Raw genomic sequence first — 25,838 nt, 5'->3', positions numbered from 1 at the left:
CCAGCTCAACCTTAGATGCTTTTAGTGTGCCATTCTTCTCACTGGTGAATATAACTTCTTTACAAATTTGAATGGGTCTTTATAAAAGTTAGCTCTCGCACGCTCCTTCTTTTTGTAGCGTTTCCGTAGGCGCTCAGCTCTGCGCAATGTTGCAAGCTTATCTTTTATGACCCTTTGTAAGAGATTGAGTCCCTCCTTCTGACTGTTCTGCTCTTCTCCATTGGTTCCTCAGCTGTCTCCTTTCTCTAACTAAGCGTTCAATCTCCTGCTGCCGTCTAGACTTTCCAGGAATAGTTTGTACTTTTTCCTTCCTTTTTTCAACTCCAAACCTCTCACTTCCATATGCGTAGATGATGTCCCCAAATTTATCCAGCTTCTTTTCAACTGTTCAACTTAATCTTTCCAATGCAACGCAGAGATCTGTGTTTACTGTGTCCCATGCAGTTTTCTCACAAGCTCTTGGCCATTTAACTCCAGGCTTGTGCCCGTTGAGGTTCTTTTCTCTCTTATACTGGTTTGTCTGACCGGGTTCACAAGGATCATTAGGTTCATCACTAACTGTGTCCATGCAAGTCCTCCTCACATCTATGACAGGGGTGCTGATATCCTGCGAACTGTGGTTTGCTTCCTGTCGCTGGATTTCATTCGACTGACTGACTGACTTCGTAAGAAGTACTGATCAATGCGAGGCCCTTGTCCCTTCTCCCTCAAGCATTTCAATTCTCCCTTGATGAATCTTCAAACCCCTGACCGTTGTCGCCTTGCTCCAGCCGCAGACACAAACCTGGAGTTCCATGTCTTTGTTAACTGCAGATCTTGAACTAGTCTTTTGTGAAGTACTCTCCATACTCATATCCGTTTCCGTTCCTAAGTCGTTAACCGTGTTGTCCAACGTTGAGTCATCTTCCGCCCCCGCTCTCGCAGACTCTAGGGTTATTTTTCTCTTTAATTTCTTAGAAGCCTTGTGCGGGTGTCTCCAGCATCCTGTAAACACAGAGCTGGATACTTCCGACAAGGGTAGCTAACCCTTATCAGCCCCAATGGGGTCTCTTTCCTCCTGTCAGCTGTCTCTCCAGGCTGTCACAAGGTCTTTCCCTTGTTGCCAGCTGCACTATTCACAGCAGTCACTGGACGTATCCAGATCTTCATGATTTCCATTACACGACAGTAGTAGATGTTAAAACTTCATGCTGATTTGAACTCGGCTCTCGCCAAGATAAGCACCAACTAAGACGTAGCTTTACAGTAAACTAATGTGATCCATATGCGTCTCCATCCATTTACGTTTCCTTCCATGTGATGATGTAGATATCCTTCTGTCTGGTGTTAATGGCTGAAGTGTAATGCTGGCTCCAGGGATCAGCTTATTTTGCCTCCCTGGCGCATCAGCACACACAACGGCTGCGATGCTGGCTCCGGGGATCAACCAAAGTGCGGCCTCCCCAGCGCATCAGCATGACAACCGTCTGGATTGAGCTAAGTAGGGTACATCTCTGGGGTTTTCAAGTGGGCACCTTCCATCCAACAGTATTATTTGTGTGACTGCTGTGACGGGAGCAGCGGTATACTTGGTTGATGAGAATAGAGCATTACTTGTGTGACGGGAAAACAGTGACGGGAAAACACGTAGTACAGTATTACTTGTGTGACTGCTATGAAGGGAAAACAGCGGTATATTTGTGTGACGGGAGTACAGCATTTCTAGTATAACTGCTGTGACGGGGAACAGCGAAATAGTGTGACGAGTACAGCGGTATACCTGTGTGACGGTAGTACAGTATTACTTGTGTGATTGCTGTGACGGGTTAACAGGAATATATTTGTGTGACTGCTGAGACGCGAGTGCAGCAGTATACTTGTGTGATGGGAGAACAGCGGTATACTTCTGTGATGGGAGTACAGCGGATACTTGTGTGACGGTAGTACAGTATTACTTGTGTGACTGCTGTGACGGGTGAACAGCATATATTTGTGTGACTGCTATGGCGGGAAAACAGCGGTATACTTGTGTTACGGGAGTACCGCTGTATACTTGTGTGACGAGAGTACAATATTATTTGTGTTACTGCTGTGACGGGAGCAGCGGTATACTTGGTTGATGGGAATAGAGCATTACTTGTGTGATGGGAGAACAGCGGTATACTTCTGTGATGGGAGTACAGCATTTCTTGTATGACTGTCAGGTGAGAACAGCGGTATACGTGTGTGACGGTATCACAGCATTACTTCAGCAGTCACACAGTAATACCTGTGTGACTGCTGGACGGGGTATGTTTGTGTGACGGCAGTACAGCATTACTTCTGTGTTTTCTGTGACGGGAGAACAGCGGTATATTTGGGTGATGGGAGTACAGTATTACTTAAGTGGCTGCTGTGACGGGTGCAGAGCGGTACACTTGTGTGACGGTAGTAGAGCATTACTTGTCTTGATGCTGTGACGGGGGAACAGCGGTATACTTGTGTGATGGGAGAACAGCGGTATACTTCTGTAATGGGAATACAGCATTACTTGTATTACTGCTGTGACGGGAGAACAGCTGGATATTTTTGTGACTGCTATGAAGGGTAAACAGCGGTATATTTGTGTGACTGAAGTACAGTATTACTTGTGTGACTGCTGTGATGGGTGAACAGCGGTATACTTATGTAACGGTTGTATAGCATTACTGGTGTGACCGCAGAACAACGGTATACTTGTGTGATGGGAGTACAGCGGTATACTTGTGTGACGGTAGTACAGTATTACTTGAGTGACTGCTGTGACGGGTGAACAGCAATATGTGTGACTGCTATGAAGGGAAAACAGCGGTATATTTGTGTGACGGGAGTACATTATTATTTCTGTTACTGCTGTGACGGGAGCAGCGGTATACTTGGTTGATGGGAAAAGAGCATTACTTGTGTGACGGGAGAACAGCGGTATACTTCTGTGATGGGAGTACAGCATTTCTTGTATGACTGCTGTGAAGGGAGTACAGCGGTATACTTGTGTGACGGGAGTAAAGCTGTATACTTGTGCGACGGGAGTACAGCTGTATATTTGTGTGATGGTATCGCGGTATACTTGTGTGACGGGAGTACAGCATTACTTGAGTGACTGCTGTGATGGGTGAACAGCGGTATACTTATGTGTCGGGAGTATAGCATTACTGGTGTGACTGCTGTGACCGCAGAACAACGGTATACTTATGTGACGGGAGTACAGCGGTATACTTCTGTGATGGGAGTACAGCATTTCTTGTATGACTGTCACGGGAGAACAGCGGTATACTTGTGTGACGGCAGTACAGCATTACTTCTGTGTTTACTGTGACGGGAGAACGCGGTATATTTAGGTGATGGGAGAACAGCGCTACACATGTGAGGGGAGTACAGCGGTATAATTGTGTGACGGGATTAGAGACGTATACTTGTGTGACGGGAGAACAGTATTATTTATGTGACTGCTGTGACGGGTGCAGCGGTATACTTGGTTGATGGGAAAAGAGCATTACTTATGTGACGGGAGAACAGCGGTATACGTGTGTGACGGGAGTACAGTTGTTTACCTGTGTGACGGGAGTGCAGCGGTATACTTATGTGACGACAGTAATACCTGTGTGACTGCTGTGACGGGGAACAGCGGTATACCTGTGTCACGGGAGAACAGCGGTATGTTTGTGTGACGGCAGTACAGCATTACTTCTGTGTTTTCTGTGACGGGACAACAGCGCTATATTTGGGTGATGGGAGAACAGTGCTACACGTATGAGGGGAGTATAGCGGTATAATTGTGTGACGGGAGAACAGTATTATTTGTGTGACTGCTGTGACGGGAGCAGCGGTATACTTGGTTGATGGGAATAGAGCATTACTTATGTGACGGGAGAACAGCGGTATACGTGTGTGATGGGAGTACAGTTGTTTACCTGTGTGACGGGAGTGCAGCGGTATACTTGTGTGACGACAGTAATACCTCTGTGATGAGAGAACAACGGTATACTTCTCTGATGGGAGTACACATTTCTTGTATGACTGCTGTGACGGGTGCAGAGCGGTATATTTGGGTGATGGGAGTACAGTATTACTTGTGTGACGGGTGCAGAGCGGTATACTTGAGTGACGGTAGTACAGCATTACTTGTCTTGATGCTGTGAGGGGCGAAAAGCGGTATACTTGTGTGATGGGAGAACAGCGGTATACTTCTGTAATGGGAATTACTTGTATGACTGCTGTGACGGGAGAACAGCGGTATATTTTTGTGACTGCTATGAAGGGAAAACAGCGGTATATTTGTGTGACTGGAGTACAGTATTACTTGTGTGACTGCTGTGATGGATGAACAGCGGTATACTTATGTGACGGGAGTATATCATTACTGGATTTACTGCTTTGACGGGAGAACAGTGGTATATTTGGGTGACGGGAGAACAGCGCTACACGTGTGAGGGGAGTACAGCGGTATATTTGTGTGATGGGAGTACAGCATTTCTTGTATGACTGTCATGGGAGAACAGCGGTATACTTGTGTGACGGCAGTACAGCATTACTTCTGTGTTTACTGTGATGGGAGAACAGCGGTATATTTGGGTGATGGGAGAACAGCGCTACACGTGTGACGGGAGTACAGCGGTAAACTTGTGTGATAGGAGAACAGCGATATACTTCTGTAATGGGAATACAGCATTACTTGTATGCCTGCCATGAAGGGAAAACAGCGGTATATTTGTGTGACTGGAGTACAGTATTACTTGTGTGACTGCTGTGATGGGTGAACAGCGGTATACTTATGTGACGGGAGTATTGCATTACTGGTGTGTCTGCTGTGACCGGAGAACAGCGGTATACTTGTGTGACTGGACTACAGTATTACTTGTGTGACAGGAGTATAGCGTATACTTGGTGACGAGAGTATAGTATTACTTGTGTGACTGCTGTGACGGGAGAACAGCGTTATATTTGGGTGACGGGAGAACAGCGTTATAATTGTGTGACGGGAGTACAGCCGTATACTTGTGTGACGGGAGAACAGTATTACTTGTGTGACTGCTGTGACTGAACGTCTTTGATGTTAGTTGGTGCTGGATACCCTTGAATGGCACTGACCTTGTCAGCATCTATCTGTACTCCCGCTTCAGAGACAATGTGTCCTAGAAACTTCAACGACTTCTTGAAGAACTGACATTTCTCCATGTTAAGGGTAAGATGGGATTGAAGTAATTTTTTAAAAACACTTTCGAGGTTGTAACAGTGCGAGCAGCCCTGTGCATTGTTTTGTTTATTTTAGTTTAGAATGGAGTCCCCTCCGCCCCTTGCAGATTATTGTTTTGTGTTTATTATGATTTAGTAATGTTTTGTATATTTATATGACGACGAGCGCCGCAGGATTTATTATTTATGTATAGATGACGGCGGAGTCATTTTATTTAATAACGTGGATGGGAAGCCCCATGCACATGGTATTTTAGAAACTTGTGCAGATTGTGGCCGAGGGGTAATAGGATAATTACTAACTAGTTAAACCCCTTCGGCCACGATATAAAAAGCCTGCAGCACTCTCAGTTCGAGGTGGGAGTTCGGAGGAGGAACGAGAGCGGAGAGAACTGAGCAGAGAGAAACTTGATTTAAAAGGATCAGTGAAGGCTATTGCCCAGCCTGATCGCGTTATTTTGTGTTAGAGATTTGTTTTGTTAAACCTTTTATTTTAGTCTGTGAGCACGTGTTCTTTTTGTTTAAATATTTATTTTATTTTTGTTCATAAAAATGGCAGCTAGCCGATTCTTTCTTTTACCTGCAGTACTCCCTGGTGTCAGTAATTTTTCCCTTTCCTGCTTCTGCCGTGACGTCACCGCTTAGTCAACCGCCACAGAGGTCTTTTACATGTTCTCGATTATTTGGTGAATAAATGATTATGTCGTCAAAGTATACAAAACAGCAATTGCCCTTCGATTCTCCTAAAACACGCTCCATTAACTTCTGGAAAGTAGCAGCTGCGTTATTAAGTCCAAATGGCATAACCTTGAATTGATAAAATCCAAATGGTGTAATAATGCGGTTTTCTGTTTGCTACTTTCAGCCATAGCAACTTGCCAACAACCAGAGCGTAAGTCCAGTGTGCTAAAGACTTCAGCACCACTCACAGACTCTAGAATGTCATGCACTTGGGGCATGGGATAAGCATGAAACACAGTTTTTTTGCATTTAAACGCCGGTAATCCACACAAAACCTCTAAGTGCCATCTTTTTTTGGCACAAGGACAACAGGAGCTGCCCATGCTGAAGACAATGGTTCTATGAGGTTTTTCTCCTTCATTTTCTACAAGTGCGGTTCAATCAATTCTTTCTTGAGTGGTGATGTCCGGTAAGCTTTACTACGTATGGCAACTTCATCAGTAGTAATGATAGAATGTTCTATCAGTTTCTGAACTGGCTCCTGGCACAAGGATTCTTCCCTTACAGTCAGCAACGTAGTTGGAAGTGTAACTCCATTGCTCAATAATGGCCGTGAAATTGCAAAGTATATGCACTGTTTAGGTGGTATAGAGCTTCGTTGTGCACCCCAGACTGCCTCCCACTCTGGCTTCGCAAGGAATGGACAATACTTATAGCCGTCTCGCTGCCAAACTCCATATGATTTTTTGTACATCAAAGGAAAAATTAGATGTTGGTCATTCATGACATAGGTGTCAATTTTCCATTTGACGCCATGGAAATTATACAATAGAAGGGTCTTCCCCACAGCCCCGTAAGTGCGCCCATCTGCCAGGACGAAAGCTTGCTCCTCACATGGTATGAGCGACTCTCCAGGTTTCCGAATCTGCTGCCAGAGTTGATTCTTCATCAAGGTGGCTGGACCCTTAAGAACTGAAGAGAGGGTAGCAATTATTTCAACATCTGACACTGGACACAGGGCTAAAAACTCTTCACACCTTTCAATGTATCCAATCGCATCCTTCTCTTCGGCCTTCTCACCGAACTGTGGGAAGGTCATTCGAATAGGGAGCTTACCAGCCATCATACTGGTGTTCTGTACTATCGATGACGTAGATTGACGTTCCTCCTCTCTGGCACGTGAAGCCACCGGCTGGGTTCGAGGAAATGCTAGCGATGATCCAAATGACACGCAGGGTGTACTAGCCTGTCTCTTTTTAGTTTCTTCATTTTCCAATTGGGACAGGTTATCTTCTGTCTCTCCTTTCTGCTTCTCTCCCTCAGTTGTGTGGTCCAGTGGTTAAAGAAAAGGGCTTGTAACCAGGAGGTCCCCGGTTCAAATCCCACCTCAGCCACTGACTCATTGTGTGACCCTGAGCATGTCACTTAACCTCCTTGTGCTCCGCCTTTCGGGTGAGACGTAGTTGTAAGTGACTCTGCAGCTGATGCATAGTTCACAAACCCAAGTCGCTGGATAAAGGCGTCTGCTAAATAAACAAATAATAATAATATAATTTGGTTAATTTACAGGTTACCCCGGGAAGGAGCCGAGCTATCCAGCTCGGAGACCGAATCGCTTGGTCCTGCACCTTCGGGATGGCGGCTCCTTCTTTGAGCAATGGGATCCTGATGTTTACTAAAACCACTTAACCATAGCTCCTGTCCAGTGAAATTGTATTAAAAGACACCTAACCATCACCTTACAGAGCAAGACATATTTCGTTAGACATTTTTAAAAAGCAAAAATGGTTCTAAACCAGATTAAAATATTAATTTACATTTATTTATATATTTTTTTAAACTGAGGGTCTTATATTAATTTGTTTCAGCAAAATTAAACACATATAAAGGAGAAATATATTTTAAAACTTTGTATGCATAGAATTAAGCAGAGCTCAATATCGTTTCTCATCTTCAAGGCGATTATACATTTTTTTGTTTTTCTTTTTTTAAGATTAAAAGCTTACTTCTTCCAGATTCCACCTCTACTTAGTTCTCTTCTAGGAACTGCACAATCAACAGAGGGGTCTTTTGTACAGTCCTCTCTTTCGTCAATCCATATCAAGCAGCAAATCGTGGTCTGGTGGTAAGAAAAATGCTTTTATATCAAATAGAATCGCAAATGTCTATGACATAATAATGGTGATGATGATGATAGTAATACTTGCCATTTTAGTGTATGGCGCTGCTCTTCTTTTTTGAGTGTAGCGTTGTTGCTGACACGTATGCACCATTGTCCAGTGTTTGTTTCTGCCTGATGTCTAAAACCCTGCCCACCCCTTTTACTGTTACTAACAGCATTTAAATTGACCTTATAATTAATATTGTAGCAAACATTAATATATAACTGTCTTGCTAAAATACATAATACAAAAATCATAAACATATATATTATGAGATACTGAATATAAATTGATTTGACAACAGAGCACAATTAAGAAAAATATTTAAATGAGTAGAATTTTTAGAAGTGGTACATTAAGACATTCAATGTTCAAATTAATTTGCAATGATAATTTTCAGTGGTTTCATAATCAATTTGATGAACTGTTATGGGAGTACAGCATCCCTCCTCTCCCTGGCATACAACATGGTTTATTTAGATTTCCAGAAAACTTTTGACAAAGTCCCGCATAAAAGATGAATTCTCAAACTGAACGCAGTAGGGATTCAAGGAAATGCATGCACATGGATTAGGGAGTGGTTAACATGTAGAAAATAGAAAGTACTGTAGAGAAAGTACTGTAGAGAAAGTACTGTAGAAAGTACTGTAGAGGAGAAACCTCAAAATGGAGCGAGGTAACCAGTGGTGTAGTATCATCTGCTATTCCTAATCTACATTAATGATTGATATTCTTAATCTACATTAATGATTTAGATTCTGGTATAGTAAGCAAACTCGTTAAATTTGCAGACGACACAAAAATAGGAGGAGTGGCAAACACTGTTGAAGCAGTAAAGGTCATTCAAAATGATCAGACAGCATTCAGAACTGGGCACACACATGGCAAATTAAATTTAACAGACAAAAGTGTAAAGTATTGCATGCGGGCAATAAAAATGTGCATTATAAATATCATATGGGAGATGCTGAAATTGAAGGAGGGAACTATGAAAAAGACCTAGGAGTTTATGTTGACTCAGAAATGTCTTCATCTAGACAATGTGGGGAAGCTATAAAAAAGGCTAACAAGATGCTCGGATATATTGTGAGAAGTGTTGAATTTAAATCAAGGGAAGTAATGTTAAAACACTACAATGCATTAGTAAGACCTCACCCAGTATATTGTGTTCAGTTCTGGTCACCTCGTTACAAAAAGGATATTGCTGCTCTAGAAAGAGTGCAAAGAAGAGCCACCAGAATTGTCCTGGGTTTAAAAGGCATGTCGTATGCAGACAGGCTAAAAGAATTGAATCTATTCAGTCTTGAACAAAGAAGACTACACAGCGATCTGATTCAAACATTCAAAATCCTAAAAGGTATAGACAATGTCAACCCAGGGGACTTCTTTGACCTGAAAAAAGAAACAAGGACCAGGGGTAATACATGGAGATTAGATAAAGGGGCATTCAGAACAGAAAAGAGGAGGCACTTTTTTACACAGAAAATTGTGAGGGTCTGGAACCAACTCCCCAGTAATGTTGTTGAAGCTGACACCCTGGGATCCTTCAAGAAGCTGCTTGATGAGATTCTGGGATCAATAAACTACTAACAACCAAACGAGCAAGATGGGCTGAATGGCCTCCTCTCGTTTGTAAACTTTCTTATGTTCTTATGACTATCTGCAGTGTTTAAGGAGCACTATACTGTCAAATCTGCAGTTACAAGATTTGGCCACTAGAGGTCAGACAGAGAAAGTTGGAATGTGGCATTTTTCTGGGCACTGCGCCTACATTTTAAATCCGATCACTACCTAATACCAACCAAATACAAACATATTGGAAGAGCTGAGCAAAAGAATCGAGTTGATTGGTTGAAAACTGTAGAAGTAGGCGCTGTCCAGTTTTTAGCTGTCATTATTCAAACAGCCAAATGTCCATATCGGGCTCTGGGAAGGTCGTAGGTCAACGAAACTCATAGTGTGATAGAGAACCAATAGATTTCTATACATGTTCAATTACCCTATTTTGCTCCTAAAAGGAGTTATAAGCTGTGTAATTTTTGGGGGTCATGACCTGTTACCCCCAAATCCAACAGTCCGATCGCCACCAAAAGTAATAGCTTCTCAAGTGAGACAGAGTGCAGTAGTTGTGCAAAGTTTTAAGTTGATCAGTTCAAAGCTCTAGGAGGACATGCGTGCAGACAGAGAAAGTTGGAATGTGGCATTTTTGTGGGCACTGCGTCCACATTTCAAATCCGATCACCACAAAAATTAATAGCAACTAAATTCAAAGATATTGGAGAGTGGAGCGAAGAAATCGAGTTGATCGGATGAAAACTGTAGGAGTAGGAGCTGTCCAGTTTTTAGCTGTCATTCTTGAAACAGATAAATATCCATATCTCGCTGTGGGAAGGTCAAAGGTCAACGAATCCCGCGTTGACTTTTAGGGAACCAATGGTTTTCTATACATGTTCAATTGTAACTATGACCCTATCTTGCTCTTAAAAGGAGTTATAAGCCGTTTAATTTTTGGGGGTCATGACCTGTTACCCCAAATCCACCAGTCCGATCGCCACCAAAAGTAATAGCAACTCAAGTGAGATAGAGTGCAGTAGTTGTGCAAAGTTTTGAGTTGATCAGTTCAAAGCTCTAGGAGGAGATGCGTGCGGAATTTTGTTGGAAACTGGAATAATAATAATAATAATAATAAAGAAACCGAGAGAAAACAAAGTCTGCGTTTTACAACGCAGACAATAATAAAGAAACCGAGAGAAAACAATGTCTGCGTTTTACAACGCAGATAATAAAGAAACCGAGAAAACAAGGTCTGCGTTTTACAATGCAGATAATAAAGAAACCAAGAGAAAACAAGGCATGCGTTTTACAACGCAGACAATAATATGCGTGTTTGGTTGGTACTGGGATGGGAGACTGCCTGCCAATACCAGATACTTCAAACTTTTCTTTGAAGGTTACTTGTATTATTAACAAATAGTAGATTAGGCTGAAGTTGCTTCTTATTCGCCAGCTTCTTATTCGCAAGCTTTTAAGTGCATAAATATATTTGTCTACGTTGAAGAAGTAACCTTGCATTTAAAGGGTTAAATCACTTTGGGACGCCGATTTCTCTGCAGGTACCTGAAGAGGGGCAACCCTCCTACAAGCCCCACTTGTATTTAGCCCGGCCCAACGTGGTTTACTGGGGCAGAACAGAGGGCAAACATGCCACATATGCCAATTGCACAGCTTCTTCGCTGGAAAAAGCCTTGCATTTAAAGTGTTAAATCACTTTGGGCCGTTGATTTCTCTGCCGGTACCTGACAAGGGTCAACCCCTCTGCAAGCTACACCTGTATTTAGCCCGGCCCAATGTGGTTTACTGGGGCAGAACAGCGGGTACACTTGCTACATATGCCAATCGCTCAGCTTCTTAATCACTTTATGTATCTATGTTGAATAGGTAGCCTTGCATTTAATGGGTTAAATCACGTTAGGCCGCTGATTTCTCTGCAGGTACCTGAAGAGAGGGAACCCTCCTGCAAGCCCCACTTATATTTAGCCCGGCCCAACGTGGTTTACTGGAGAGAAACAGCGGGTAAATATGCCACATTTGCCAATCGCTCAGCTTCTTATTCGCTTTATGTATCTATGTTGAATAGGTAGCCTTGCATTTAACGGGTTAAATCACGTTGGGTCGCCGATTTCTCTGCAAGTACCTGGCGAGGGGCACCCACTCTGTAAGCTACACCTGTATTTAGGCTGGCCTAATGTGGTTTACTCGGGCAGAACAGCAGGCAAACATGCCATATATGCCAACCGCTCAGCTTCCTATTCGCTCTATGTATCTACATTGAATAAATAGCCTTGCATTTAACTGGTTAAATCACGTTGGGACGCTGATTTCTCTGCAGGTACCCAGCGAGTGGCACCCCCTCTGCAAGCTACACCTGTATTTAGCCCGGCCCAACGTAGTTTACTAGGGGAGAACAGCGGGTACACTTGCTACATATGCCAATCGCTCAGCTTCTTAATCACTTTATGTATCTATGTTGAATAGGTAGCCTTGTATTTAACGGGTTAAATCACGTTGGGCCGCCAATTTCTCTGCAAGTACCTGGCAAGTGCTCTATTCCTAAACAGCAGTGTTTATACCTCATTATACCTGGACTCTTTACCGGAGGGTTGTGGGTTCAATCCCGGGTAAGGGATACTGCTGTTGTACCCTTGAGCAAGGTATTTTACCTAGATTCAGTGTAAACAACTGGATAAATTGGTAATTGTATAATTGTGACAATTGTAAGTTGCCCTGGATAAGGGTGTCTACTAAAAAATAAATAATAATAATTTAAATGCAATCTGCTGAACTATTTGCATTTGACTTGGTATTTGTATATTCTGAAATAAAAGAATTTGCATTTGAATTTCAAATCATGGGAAAGCATAAAAATATTTCAATTTTAAACACTTTTCAATAATAATGCTCATAATAAAGTAGAGAGACTTTTCAGTATTGCTGGTAAAGTTGATTAACCTGAAAGATGCAAACTAAAGGACACTTTGAGAACTTCATGTTTTATTAAACATAATAAACAAAACAAGTAAAAATAACAATTGTGCAATACACACATATAAATATATACATATATCTCATTGATGTCAGTTTTTCACAAACCTGGTCCTGCGGGCCCACTGTGTCTGCTGTTTGTGTTTCAACTGAGTTCTCAATTATTAAATGGATCCCCGAATTGAACTAACAATTAGTGACTTAATGCAATGTTAGAAATAACTTGAAATATCCAACTCTTTTGGCTGCTTTCACAAACCCTGATCAGCACTAATCTTGGACTGAGTTAACATTAGGTAGTCCTAGATTAGTGTTAATTGAGGCCTGTGCAGCCAGCCATTTCTATAAATAATTCAAATGCTCTGATTAGACATTTTATTCATTCAATTGAGGGTTCAATTCGTAATTTAAAGCTCAGTTGGAACACAAATCAGCAAACATTGGGTCCTCAGGACCAAGATTGGGAAACACTGTTTTATGTAACTTACTTCCTATATTGGTACATACCTGTTAATTATTATGAACTACGTGATTACTGTGTTTATGTTGTTATTATATAAACTGTTTTCCTTGTATGTCACCTTGGATAAAGGCCTCTGGATAAAGGCCTCTGCCAAATTCAAAATTAATAAATTAACATTTGTTGTATGGGAAAGTATTTGAAGTCCATTTAACATTTGTCACATATTTGCATTTGTATTTAGTTTGGTAGTAAATGTATCACATTTGCATTTGTATTAAGCAAATTGGCAAGAACATTGACATTGCCACTGGTCTCATCAATTTCCTCAAAACCATAACCATGTAATTTAACAATGGAGTCACCCATACCTTTTAACATTTATGCTCAAAGTTTGAAATCATGGATAGAGTCTACATTGTTCGAGAGCAGTTCCCAGTCATTGGTGCTCATGCAATCACCATTCACAAATGCTAGGGGATGACTCTAAAAGCAGTTATGATGGATTGTGGTAACTCCATTTTCTCCTATGGGCAAAGTTTTGTTGCACTTTCCACAGTTAATTCCTTAAGCGGTATCAACCTTATCAACTTTGACCCCACCTGCATCTATGCATGTCAAACTGCAGTTGAAGAGTACCATCGGCTCAGAGGGATTTATTGTCTTAAGTTGATAAGTTTGAAGGAGACTACACGCTCAATGGTCACAAGGTAAAAGATCATGCACATTTCATTCACCGAGCCATCATTAATGTTCAGGAACAGCAAAAGCCTCAATCTTCTAAGAGAACACTTGCACTTACACATCCATTCAGAGGCTTGAGCAACCCCAATTTCACCTCATGCTATGCAAATGCAACATTGCAGTGCCTTCTTCACTTGCAACCTCTGAAGGATTTATTAAACACAGAGGCTATCAGGAGCTTTGTTCACAAATAGGATCACTTGCAATCCACTGCGTCTCTAACTACTGTGGATATTTGTCACTTCTTAGGAGAACCTTTCAATAGAGGTGAGCAGCAACATGTTACAGTTTCTCACCAAATTGTCTGAAATTTGTCCTGAAGTATCTTGCATGGTTTCAGTCACAATAAGTCATGACATTCTATGGACTAGACGTAACTACTGCTCATCAAACTGAGAGGTGTTGCATGTTTATCCTCTACATGTACCTGCTGGTACAGATTCCATGTGTTTGGAAGAACTCATTTATAGAAATGACATGGGCAAGGATTCCTGGTAGCAAATGTAGGCAATGCAAAACTTCTCCAATCATGAAACGTGAATTCATTCAATCAGCAGGGAGACTGAATGCAGTCCAACTTATGCTTTGGGAAACCAAACCAGATGGGACCGTTACAAAGTGACACAATGCTAAGTTTACTGCTGTGCAGAAGAGCACAATTACTGTGGTCAACAGGAAATACCAATTATCTTCCATTATCATACACCAAGGACAGGGTGTTACTTCATGACACTGTGTCTGTTCTTGCTGTGGGTGCTACTGGAAAATGGGTGCATGCAAATGATGCACTTATTGAAGTCAAACCATAAACAAAATGTATATGGCCTTTTATGAAGAGATCTAATGCTTTACAAATGCCTTAGCCTAAGTTCATAACACCACTATATCCAGGAGAATAATGTTTTTCCAGCATTAAAATGTGTTAGTATACTACCCTTTAGCACAGACATGCACCTTTTGAACCATTCATAACATTGTAGTTTTGTACCTACATAAATATCAATATATCAATACCTACCAAAATAGACATATTGTTTTCACCACTCATGCAACTAACAATGTTTACACTTTCAATATTGTCCAAAAGTCCCTTCTACCATTATTTTACGTTCAAATCTTTTCTCATTTCTCTTATATTACTCTGCTTATTACTCTCTTGTAATATCTGTCTGTCTATTTATCATACACATTCTCAAATTCCCTCGTTTTATTCATTATTTGATGAAGTAAAAAAAGAAGTGATATCTAGTAACAAAAACATTGTCAATGTAAAAAAACAAGTTAGAAAAACGCAACAGCCGTTTAAAGAGGTGATATCAAACACAAATGTCCAAGTTAGGAGAAGCAGTTAGCCAATCTTGTCAAGCATCAAGCAAATAGGCACAATTGGAAAGGTGCTGGGGCCCAATATTCACACAATTCTTGCTTCTAACTTGGCGCCTTTTTTTGATCGCTTCGCTCCACTTTATCGCTCCACTTTTTCGCTCCACTTGAAATGTTCTTTGTATGACTTGAAGTGACTAAGACACACACTCACACACTGAGGCACATACACACACACTGACACACACACTCTGTGACACACTGAGACACACACTGAGACAGACACATACACTGAGACACACACACACAATGACACACACTGAAAAACACACACACACACACTGAGAAACAAACACTCTGAGACACACACAACAGACACACTGAAACACACACACTGAGACACACATACACTGAGAAACACACACACTACAACACGCACACAGTCTCAGTCTCAGAGTGTGTCTCAGTCACTTCGTCATATAAAGAGCATTTCAAGTGGTTTCAACTTGCAACATGATGTTCTTGAAGAGCACACGACCTTAGCCCGCTGCGCCACTGCGCATTTCAAGTGGAGCGATAAAGTGGAGTGAAGTGATCAAAAACAGGCGCCAAGTTAGAAGCAAGAATTGTGTGAATCTTGGGCCCCAGCACCTTTCCAATTGTGCCTATTTGCTTGATGCTTGACAAGATTGGCCTATGCTTCTCCTAACTTGGACTTTTGTGTTTGATATCACCCCTTTAAACGGCTGTTGCATTTTTCTAACTTGTTTTTTTACATTTAGTGTTCTTGTTATAGATAAAACACACAGTCGGACATCTCCAAAAGCAATCAGTGCAGCCCAAGGTCTCTTGCGATTTCGAACTTAGGGGAGCACACTAGTGATTTCAGGGCCTTAAGCTTTTCTAGTTTTGGGTGGAAACACCATTGTCATGTATTTCAGTAGATACACGTTACAAAGCTGAAATAAATACACAGTGGGACAAATCCAAAAGTAATCAGTGCAGGCCAAGTTCTTTTGGTTTATCGAAGATAGGGGAGGGCATATAGCTTGATGGCATATAGCTTTTGAATGGGGTTTCTAGTTTGGGGGTGTGTGACAGAGATCGAATGATTCTTGATGTTAGATCTCCCTCCTGACCTGTGGGGGCATTGTGTAAAAGGAACAGAGTACCCTTAATTAATTAATTTATTCCTTAGGGTAGGTGGAAGTCGGTCATTAAGGGGATGGAGCTACGGTACCCAAACTCAATGACTTGGCCGGGAAACAGCGTGGCAGCCGAGGATTGGCTCGTTAACCTAGGGGTCTTGAGAGAGGGTATAAATAGGGGGGGTGTAGTGTAAGTGATCTGTTCCTTGGTAAATGATTAGTGTTTTAAACCTACAAGGAGTGTGTATTGCAGTATCGTGAACCGTGAGTTTTGTCTTGTGTTTGTTAGTGGTTGTTAACTGTCGTGTTTTTTTAATAAGAACATAAGAACATAAAAAAGTTTACAAACCAGAGGAGGCCATTCAGCCCATCTTGCTCGTTGAATAACCTTTGCTGCTGCAACAGTGTTTACCACTCCTCCTATTTTTGTGTCATCTGCAAATTTAACAAGTTTGCTTACTACACCAGAATAAATCATTAATCTAGATTAGGAATAGCAGATGACCTAATACTGATCCCTGTGGTACTCCACTGGTTACCTCGCTTCATTTTGAGGTTTCTCCTCTAAATCAGTACTTTCTATTTTCTACATGTTAACCACTCCCTAATCCATGTGCATGCATTTCCTTGAATCCCTACTGCGTTCAGTTTGAGAATTAATCTTTTATGCAGGACTTTGTCAAAAGCTTTCTGGAAATCTAAATAAACCATGTTGTATGCTTTGCAATTATCCACTTTCAATGTTGCAGCCTCAAAAAAGTCAAGTAGGTTAGTTAGACACGATGTCCCTTTCCTAAAACCATGCTGGCTGTCTCTCCCTTTCCTAAAACCATGCTCGCACAATTCAGCCTGTGCTAACCTTTATTGTATTCAAAAGCAACTTTAAATCGTTTTTTAGAATACATTGTAATATTAAAATCAACCATTAGATGGAAACATGTGTATTATTGGATGGACACAGCTACCTACCATGGCCTGGAAATCAAACAGAAATGTAGTGCCCAGCACACCTGGAGTGTGATTGTGGGGTTATCTGGGGGGTTTATTATTGGGCTTTGTAGTGGCTGCTGGGGTTTACGAATAACTTTAGTCTTATATTTCCTCTGAGTTCCTGTTACCTTTTTCTTATTAATTTAATAAACACTGGCTTGAGATGTGTTGTAAAAAAAAATCTGACATGCTCCACCTCATTCGTACCCACAGGGGTTGTATCTTACATTAAAGGCTAATGAAACCCCAATCTCATCATGCTCAACAGATACCACGTTAAAAATGAGATACAGTTTAACAATCCGACTGTGACAGGATTGACCGAGGTTTGAGACTCAGAGACAGTTTGAAGTTCAAAAATAAAGTTTTTAATAAACACAAATACAAAATAAACCAGCACAAGGGCCAAACAAAAAGGTTTTAAACATAAAATACAAACACAAAACAAAAACTTACAAAATAAAGTTTCCAGGCTGGGCGTTGCCTTCACTGGAACAGAAAAACAGCACATACAAACACACTCTTGCTTCTAGAACTCTCCTTACAACTCTCCCTCCTCCTAGCCAGGGCCTCTCCCCTGGCTTTTATCCCCTGTGGCTGGAGCCCAATTATTCAATAATTGCTGATTAGTCAATTAGGGCTCCAGCCACATTCTCACATGTTTTTCTGGCAGGGAGGAATTTTAACCCCCTCCCTGCCAGTCCCAACCATGATCATAAAGACTGGGCAGTCCCCCGTCACACCGACCTACATCTATCTCGTTTTACATTGCAATCTTAATATCACACATTTAATACTGCCACTTTTGCATCTCACTCTAAAAACAGTCTAATCAACAACACTAGCTTGTTAAAGTGAACAATCAACAATTTCTATGTGGTTACACAGTCAACATCTTAAAAGTACACACATTTTTCTTATATTATGACCCTTAAAATATGTATATCTAGTAATATGGACGATTCTCTCTATTAGTGATGCATGGATGCATGCAGTCTACAACAACATCCAGTGTACCTCAAACTTATCAACACAAGCTGGAATGGTTGTCAACGCAAAGCACATTCAGCAGTTTACAGAAGTCATGACATTTTGGATAAATGAGTACAGAGTTCTCAGCATACAGCATGGACTATTAAACTGATTATTATAAATACAGATTATGTACAAATACAAAATCTTCCACGTGGTTTCAAACAGCACCAGATAAACGGTTCCACATCTAAGACATAGAATCGTTTTTGTTCAATTTTGTTTTCCTGAGAGTATAACACATAGCTGGAATTTGCTTCTTGTGCTTAATCACTAAAAACAAGATCTGGTCAATAAATGATATTCTCTGTTGTCACTGAATTGCAGTGTTCCGATCCAGTACAGTATTAAAGTACTAATCAGTGGATCTTTGCAGGTGTTTCTATCAAGGCTGAAAAGTGTAGTTTGTATAGACAGTAAAAATCAACGAACATCCCCTCGGCTGAATACCCATTCTTGAATTTGCAGTAGATCAATTCATATTAACCCATTTCATGCAGGGAATGGGCAATTAAAGGTCGGTTAACACTTCGGACAGTTTTTGTAAGTATGTGACTCACTGTATTATGTGTAGCTTTTTTTTCGTCTCCTGTGCAGCTTCTGGGCAGCTTATTAATTAAGCCATTTGTTGCACGGAATGGGAAATGAAAGGTCGGTTCGGTGGGTTTTTTCAATAGTGTTATGTTGTTCTCACTTAGTTGTATTGTGTGTATCATTTTCATACTCTGTGAAGCGTCGGAACGCTGTGTTCCGGCGTTTTTTTTATACAGCTGTTTATTGAACGGAATGGGCAGTTAATGGTCGGTTCGGTCTGTTTCTTCAGCAGTGTTATGTGGTTCCCTCTTAGTTGTATTGTGTGTATCATTTTCATACTCAGTCCAGCTTTGGAACTCAGTGTTCCGGCGGTTTTGTCTACACAGCTGTTTATTGCATGGAATAGGCAGTTAAAGGTCAGGTCGGTGGGCTTTTTTCAATAGTGTTATATTGTTTCTACTTAGTTTTATTGTGTGTATCATTTTCAGACTCTGTCCAGCTTCGGAACTCCGTGTTGAGGCGGGTTTTGTCTATACAGCTGTTTATTGCACGGAATGGGCAGTTAAAGGTCGGTTCGGTGTGTTTTTTCAGCAGTGTTATGTGGTTCCCACTTAGTTATATTGTGTTTATTATTTTCATACTCTGTGAAGCTTCGGAACGCCGTGTTACGGGCGGTTTTGTCTATACAGCTGTGTGGCAGAGTGTCCCGCCCCTATGTATTATTATTTGCCACTTTTATTATTATATTTAAAAACCCCGTGAGGATGCATGGCTGATCAGCTACTGATTATTTAACTAGCTGACAGTCATGCATCCTTACCAAATGCGTGCAGACTCTGTCCGAGGAGTAATAAGATAATAAACAACTAGTTAATCCCTCGGCCAGAGTATATAAACCTGCAGCTCTCTGCACTCGGAGTGTACAGAGGAGAGTACGGGAGAACACGGGAGAGCGAGCAAAAACAATTGCTATATTTAATATACTTGTTGCTGTTTATTTGTTTGGCCAACGCGCCTTTTTGTTTTGTTGTTTGTTTAAATATTTTATTTTTGTTTTGTTTATTAATAAATACGCTGAGTGCTGTTGCACAGCTTCAACCGCCCATCCATTGTTTTGGTTTCTACTTCCTGGTCCGTGACGTCACCACTGCGAGCCAGACTGCCACATATGGTGTTAGCAGTGGGATAAACAACACCTCCAACAGCCGGACCAGGAAAGGATAAGGACTTTTTTTTTTTTTTTTTTTCAAAAAGTATTTTTTGTGTGGGGTTTTTTTTGGAAAAAAAATAAAAATAAATAAATTAATAAAAATGGGGAAAAGTAGCCGGAGGAGAAAGCAGCAGCAGCAACAACAGCAGCAGGAGGCGCAGCAACAGCAGCCTTACCTTGCCACGCTGGACATCTGCCTCAACTGCCTGAAGGGTGAGGAGTGGTGCTTCGTGGTTGGTGAGGTCGGGCACGTAGCACCAGATCAACCCCCTCCATGGCAGGAGAGGAAGGAGCCTGAGCACCCAGCAAGGGTGAGAGAGGACCCACATCCTCCGAGGCGGAAGAATCCTGTCTCCTCTGAGGGGATCTGGGACTGGCTGGCGGAGCCTGAGGGGGATATAATGGTGGCCCTCCCTGCTGTGATCAACCTCCTGTGGGCGAGAGATGGGGAACGCTGGGAGGCCTGGGAACAGACACACCACCCAGCATCCCTCCCAGACATCGCAGCCATGGTGCTCCACTACCTGGCTGCAGATATGGGAGGGGCCCCGCTGCTGCACCAGAGGGAGAGGAGCCATCGCTGCCGTCTCCAGCGCCAGAGGGAGAGGAGCCATCGCTGCCGTCTCCAGCGCCAGAGGGAGAGGAGCCATCGCTGCCGTCTCCAGCGCCAGAGGGAGAGGAGCCATCGCTGCCGTCTCCAGCGCCAGAGGGAGAGGAGCCATCGCTGCCGTCTCCAGCGCCAGAGGGAGAGGAGCCATCGCTGTCGTCTCCAGCACTAGGAGCAGAGCAGCAGGAGCTGCCTCTGTCTCCAACACCACCAGGAGCAGAGCAGCAGGAGCTGCTTCTGTCTCCACCACCACCAGGAGCAGAGCAGCAGGAGCTGCTTCTGTCTCCACCATATCCAGGAGCAGAGCAGCAAGAGCTGCCTGTGCCTCCGCCACCTCCACCAGCAGAGGGTGAATGCCTGCTGGTTCTGCCTCAACCGCCGTGGAAGGACTGCTTTCCCCTCCCACCTCCACCAGCAGAGGGTGAATGCCTGCTGGTTCTGCCTCAACTGCCGTGGGAGGACTGCTTGCCGCTCCCAGCTCCACCAGCAGAGGGTGAATGCCTGCTGGTTCCGCCTCAGCCGCTGTGGGAGGACTGCTTTCCCCTCCCACCTCCACTAGCAGAGGTTGAATACCTGCTGGTTCCACATCCACTGTCATGGGAAGGACTGCTCCTGCCCTGCCTCGCACCGCCCAGGGATGCCTGCCTCGCACCGCCCAGGGATGCCTGCCTCGCTTCGCCCAAGGATGCCAGCCTTGCATCGCCTGGGGCTGCCTGGTGGTCCGCATCACCTGGGGCTGCCTGGTGGTCCGCATCGCCTGGGGCTGCCTGGTGCTCAGCATCACAGCAGGAAGTACTGTGGCCAGAATCCCACCAAGGGGAGCTGCCGGCCACGAAGAAGGGGGAGGAGGTCTGGAGACCACCAACCCCAGCAGCAGTTTCGTTGCCGGAGATCGTGGGGGAGGTCAGGAGACCTGCTCCCACTGCAGCACTTTCGCTGCTGGAAATACTGTGGCCGGAGCCCCACAAAAGGGAACTGCCAGCTACGAAGAAGGGGAGAGGTCAGGAGACCACCCCCCAAGCAGCTTTTCCGCTGCCAGGACTACCCCGTCTGGAGGAGTGTCACAAAGACGGCCGGAGTGGGTGGCGTCAGACCAGAAACAGGAACACAAACGACAGAGAGATGGGGTTTTGGTGAGGCTGAACGCGTGATCGCGTTCAGCATTTAATAAACAGAACAGAAAATAAAAGGTTGGAACAGACAAAAACACTGGACACGGCACTTGTAGCCAAAAGAAACATATACAAACAAAACGGACTACACAGACAAACGGTGCACGGAGACAAACAAACACGGTGAGTGAAAACACTTAACTATTCTTCTACTTATTATTATTACCTCCGTCTCCAATCCCGTTCTCCACTCACTGAACACCAACCACGACTGAGTGAAAATGTGCATCTATATATACTGTTGTGCTGGGATTCAATTACTAATTAATTATTCACTTGAATCCCAGCACGTGAATTAATTCTGTGCAACCCCGTGCTCACATATTACATTTAACCAGCACGTGAAGTGATTTGTGCTCTCCTCGTGCCTAAATACAAATATACACTTTTTAAATACACGTGAAACACAGACCCGTTTATATCCCGTGTACCAATCTATACACCAACATTTACACACGCAACATACAACACAAAACACACAAATGCACACAGGGGCGGGGCACTTTGCCACAAGGAGCCAGACTGGGGACTATTAATGCCTCTGCTGACAGCATTTCCGCTGTCAGCTGGGAAGCTGCCGGCATTGCCACCAGGAGCAGAAGAGTGGCAGGAGTGTGCCACCCCGCTGTCAGCATTGCTGCTGACAGCCTTACAACCTGTGGGCCCCTTGAAACCTCCGGTCCTGGCCCAGGACTTTGTGCTGGACTTTTGGGCTTTTAAGGGGGGAGGTGGCTGCGCACAAGGGGGTATATGTGGCAATGTGCCCCGCCCCTGTGTGCATTTCTGTATTGTATGTTGCGTGTGGTGTGTTAATGTTGGTGTATAGAGATGGCTGCACGGGATATACAGACGTGCTCAAATTTGTTGGTACCCTTACAGCTCATTGAAATAATGCTTCATTCCTCCTGAAAAGTGATGAAATTAAAAGCTATTTTATCATGTATACTTGCATGCCTTTGGTATGTCATAAGATAAAGCAAAGAAGCTGTAAAAAGAGATGAATTATTGCTTATTCTACAAAGCTATTCTAAAATGGCCTGGACACATTTGTTGGTACCCCTTAGAAAAGATAATAAATAATTGGATTATAGTGATATTTCAAACTAATTAGTTTCTTTAATTAGTATCACACATGTCTCCAATCTTGTAATCAGTCATTCAGCCTATTTAAATGGAGAAAAGTAGTCACTGTGCTGTTTGGTATCATTGTGTGCACCACACTGAACATGGACCAGAGAAAGCAAAGCAGAGAGTTGTCTGAGGAGATCAGAAAGAAAATAATAGACAAGCATGGTAAAGGTAAAGGCTACAAGACCATCTCCAAGCAGCTTGATGTTCCTGTGACAACAGTTGCAAATATTATTAAGAAGTTTAAGGTCCATGGAACTGTAGCCAACCTCCCTGGGCGCGGCCGCAAGAGGAAAATCGACCCCAGATTGAACAGAAGGACAGTGCGAATGGTAGAAAAAGAACCAAGGATAAATGCCAAGAGATACAAGCTGAACTCCAAGGTGAAGGTACGTCAGTTTCTGATTGCACCATCCGTCGCTTTTTGAGCAAAAGTGGGCTCCATGGAAGAAGACCCAGGAGGACTCCACTTTTGAAAGAAAAACATAAAAAAGCCAGACTGGAATTTGCTAAAATGCATATTGACAAGCCACAATCCTTCTGGGAGAATGTCCTTTGGACAGATGAGTCAAAACTGGAGCTTTTTGGCAAGTCACGTCAGCTCTATGTTCACAGACAAAAAAATTGAAGCTTTCAAAGAAAAGAACACCATACCTACAGTGAAACATGGAGGAGGCTCGGTTATGTTTTGGGGCTGCTTTGCTGCACCTGGCACAGGGTGCCTTGAATCTGTGCAGGGCACAATGAAATCTCAAGACTATCAAGGCATTCTGGAGCGAAACGTACTGCCCAGTGTCAGAAAGCTCTGTCTCAGTCACAGGTCATGGGTCCTCCAACAGGATAATGACCCAAAACACACAGCTAAAAGCACCCAAGAATGGATAAGAACAAAACATTGGACTATTCTGAAGTGGCCTTCTATGTGTCCTGATCTGAATCCTATCGAACATCTATGGAAAGAGCTGAAACTTGCAGTCTGGAGAAGGCACCCATCAAACCTGAGACAGCTGGAGCAGTTTGCTCAGGAAGAGTGGGCCAAACTACCTGTTAACAGGTGCAGAAGTCTCATTGAGAGCTACAGAAAACGTTTGATTGCAGTGATTGCCTCTAAAGGTTGTGCAACAAAATATTAGGTTAGCGGTCCCATCATTTTTGTCCATGCCATTTTCATTTGTTTTATTATTTACAATATTATGTTGAATAAAAAATCAAAAGCAAAGTCTGATTTCTATAAAATATGGAATAAACAATGGTGGATGCCAATTACTTTTGTCAGTTTCAAGTTATTTCAGAGAAAATTGTGCATTCTTCGTTTTTTGTGGAGGGGTACCAACAAATTTGAGCACGTCTGTAAATGGGTGGGTGCAGCACGAGTTATTTAAAATGTATAATTGTATTTAGGCACGGGATTGCACATCACTTCACGTGCATTTAAAGTATATGATATTTGAGCACGAGGTTGCACATAATTAATTCACGTGCTGGGATTCAAGTGAATAATTAATTGGTAATTGAATCCCGGCACAACAGTATATATAGATGCACGTTTTACTCACTCGGGGTTGTGTGTTCGGTGAGTGGAGAACAGGTGTGGAGAAGGAGGTAAAATAAACGATAACAAAAAGAATAGTAATAATAACTGTTTGACTCACCGTGTTTGTTTGTCTGTTCGTCCACCGCTTGTTTAAGTGTTAGTCCATTTTGTTTATCTGTTTTATTTGGCCTCAAGTGCCGTGTCCTGTCTTCTGTTTGTTTAAACCTTTTATTTATAATAAACCGCGCAACAGCGCTTTCATCATTTCGCCTCATCTGTCCTGTCTCTGTGTATTCATTTCCTGGTTCTGACGTCACCACTCAGCCAGCCGTGTGACATCCCACATAGTTGCATTGTGCGTATTATTTACATATTCTGTGAAGCGTCGGAACGCTGTGTTCCGGGCGGTTTTGTTTATACAGCTGTTTATTGAACGGAATGGGCAGTTAAAGGTCGGTTCGGTGTGTTTTTTCTGCACTGTTATGTTGTTCCCACTGCATGCAGGCAATAAAAATGTGCATTATAAATATCATATGGGAGATACTGAAAATGAAGTAGGGAACTATCAAAAAGACCTAGGAGTTTATGTTGACTCAGAAATGTCTTCATCTAGACAATGTGGGGAAGCTATAAAAAAAGGCCAAAAGATGCTTGGATATATTGTGAGAAGTGTTGAATTTAAATCAAGGGAAGAAATGTTAAAACATTACAATGCATTAGTATGACCTCACCTAGAATATTGTGTTCAGTTCTGGTCACCTCGTTACAAAAAGGATATTGCTGCTCTAGAAAGAGTGCAAAGAAGAGCAACCAGAATTATCCCGGATTTAACCCTTTGCGGTCCATTTATTAAATGCGCGTCAGGCACGCCAGGTCTAATTAATTTTCACACGTGCAGTTAATTTTAGACGCGCTGTTTAAAAGTATTTTCACAGTCAAATGGGTTTAAATGGCCCTGCATATCAACAAAGCACTCACTAGGTATCTCCAGCCCCGCCCACCCTTTCGTTTGCTATAGCTTTCACCTATGTAAGAAATAAATAATAATAATAATAATAATAGTCGTACATACCGATCAATCATCTCCTGATCACTCGTTTTATCACCAAACTCCTCAATAATGCGATCCAAGTCATTATTTTATTATTATAACATCTCAAAAAAGCTCTGCAAATGCCTGTGTTCTCTGTGCGGGGACTCACTATCAGCCAGCTTGTTTACTATGACCGCCCCGTTATCTGATACCAGGGTGTGGCGGAGTGTCCCGCCCCTATTTATTATTATTTGTATTTTTGTTTGCGCCGCGGGTAAAAGCGCTGCGTCTTTTATTATTATATTTAAAAACCCTGTGAGGATGCATGGCTGATCAGCTACTGATTAT

Source organism: Acipenser ruthenus, chromosome 4 (assembly GCF_902713425.1).
Source record: "Acipenser ruthenus chromosome 4, fAciRut3.2 maternal haplotype, whole genome shotgun sequence".
NCBI lineage: Eukaryota > Metazoa > Chordata > Actinopteri > Acipenseriformes > Acipenseridae > Acipenser > Acipenser ruthenus.
This window is presented reverse-complemented; position numbering follows the sequence as displayed.